Genomic DNA, 2,750 nt, shown 5'->3' on the forward strand with positions numbered 1-2,750 from the left:
GCCAGACATGTTCCCATCACCTGTGGCTCCACCCAAGAGGGTAGGACATGCAAGTGAGGCTGTGCTTCACATCCTTGAGGTAAGAGATTTGTGCATGTATGAGAATTTGCACATCATGTCACCATAAGATACAAAGAGTGAATTGTTTTTAATGGTCATATTTGTTTTTCTTTTTGTGTTTGTTCCAGTCTGCAGAAGACTCCAACACCTTTCTTCAGGCGAGACCACTCTTCAGCCCTGTTGTGATTGTCTGCGAAACCAACTGCATACTGGACATTGGAACCATGCCTGTGCTGACCTTTCCAAAAGAGGACATCTATGCCAGCGGGATGTATCTCATGGCGTGTTATTACAACTTTCACCTTACATATCCTATTTTTTTTTTTTTTACTTCCCTTCCTCCACTTACTTCCTTTTTGGATACGGTTTGTGCTCACTACTTTAAACCGCCCTATTTCTTTAATCCTGTCCGCTCGCTCTCTTTACTCTTCATTTCTACATACAATCAACAAGTTTCCATCTTTCAAAACTTTCGCCATGAGAATATCTCCAATCACATTTTTTAATACGGTGGTTAGTTTCACCGGGCTCATGGCATAAACCATGTAAAGTGTAAATGCATCATATTCAAAAACATTCAACATTCAAGCCATAATATCTAAAAAGTTAAAACTGCCTGAAGGTTTTATTCACCAATATATGTGACATTCACAAAAAGCAGTAAAAGTAAAACACTTCAATATTGTTGGAATATGACACATTTTGCAGATTAAATGGTAAACTAATCAAATTAAAAAACATTCAATGTTCAACCCATAATATCTAAAAAGTTAAAACTGCCTGAAGGCTTATACACTACTATTAGTGAAGCTAAGAAAGGCACATTAGAAAAAGACTTAAATAAGGCTGAGATATGATACATTTTGAAGATTAAAGTGTAAACATATTAAAAAACATTCAAGGTTCAAGCCATAATATCGAAAAGGTTAAAGCTGCCTGAAGGTTCATACACCACTATTAGTGAAGCTAAAAAAGGCACATTAGTAAAAGACTTAAATATGGTTGAAATATGACACATTTTGCAGATTAAAGGGCAAACTAATCAAATTAAAAAACAATCAACATTCAAGCCATAATATCTAAAAAATTAAAGCTGCCTGAAGGTTCACCCGGGCCTTAGGCTTCCGTGCTCACTGCGGCGGCCCTCTAACTCGTCGCGGCTTAGCCCTTGTGGCTCCTGTTGCCGGCGACGGCTGGGTATGGGTTGAGAATAGGTTGAGACCGTTTCGACCCCAATACCTCTAATCATTCGCTTTACCAGATAAAACTGTGAGACTCTGAACGCCAGCTATCCTGAGGGAAACTTCGGAGGGAACCAGCTACTAGATGGTTCGATTAGTCTTTCGCCCCTATACCCAGGTCGGATGACCGATTTGCACGTCAGGGCCGCTACGGGCCTCCACCAGAGTTTCCTCTGGCTTCGCCCTGCCCAGGCATAGTTCACCATCTTTCGGGTCCTATCGCGTGCGCACGCATGCTCACGCTCCATCTCTCCGACGGTGCAGGCGAGACGGGCCGGTGGTGTGCCCAACCCCACAGGGCTGGGATCCCACCTCAGCCCGCACTTTCATTGCGCCACAGAGTTTGCTTCACCCTCTGACTCGCGCATGCGTTAGACTCCTTGGTCCGTAATTGTGAGGAATTTAAGTATTAAAAGCATTCTAAGCATGTTCAATAGCACCCCTAGTGGTGGATATTGTATGTTTACAGTATATTTACTTATAGAAGTGTTAAACCACAAAAGCATAATCACTGAATGTATTAAACTAAAAAGTATAGTCACTGTATGTATTGAACACTGTAAGTATAGTCAATGAACTTGAATTATTGAACTGTGAAAGAGATTAGATTGATGTTAGGTGAGTTATGCATATTGGCATATCACTTTTGACTTACACAATACAAACACATATATACATGATTGTGGATGGTGAGATATTTGTGGATCATTGTGAACACCTTTGGATGGTCCTCCATAAACTGACAGCCATGTATGATGAATTCAAAGGACATTCACTTCCAATATTTTTGATGTATGCCTTAACACATACATGAAGGATGCATTCAGATTTAAAGATGTACAGTGAGGCTGTTAAGGTGAGGGCACTTATCTGACTGGGTTCTCCAGGTTTTCCTCTATTTTTGGTGGAACCAGCACCAGAAGAGCAGGCTTCAATTAATTAATTACTTTAATGCACACAATTTGCATGTTCTCCATCATTCGTGACTCTACAATCAGCTCGAAGTTAGTGACATTTGATCTGATAAAATCATGTAACAAAAAAGATTTGGTAAGGGACTGAGTTGAAATACAAGAGACAGCATTACTTGAGTGGTTAGTAGAATAACTAAATGTTAATGACAGCACAGTCTATAACTAACTAGTCTATAACTATTGATTGATGTTGCTTATCATCTCTGAACTTATAATGTATGTCTACTTAGATAATTACAAACATAAATGCATGGTAACATACATATGAGGTGTAAATTCACTATTTATATCAACATTTTAAAAGAAATCTGGCTTTACAACACAAAACATTGTAAATCGTATTATATTTACACAACATTTTCAGCCTTTGATTAAAATAATTAAAAAATAATTCAGCATTTTCACAAATTCTAGTTAAATAATATTAGAAATGATCATGCTTAAGCAGGTTGTTTTTGCTCTGTTGTTGCTCTAC

This window comes from Anarrhichthys ocellatus, unplaced genomic scaffold (assembly GCF_004355925.1).
Source record: "Anarrhichthys ocellatus isolate YVR2014 unplaced genomic scaffold, GSC_Weel_1.0 scaffold101, whole genome shotgun sequence".
NCBI classification, from domain to species: Eukaryota; Metazoa; Chordata; class Actinopteri; order Perciformes; family Anarhichadidae; genus Anarrhichthys; species Anarrhichthys ocellatus.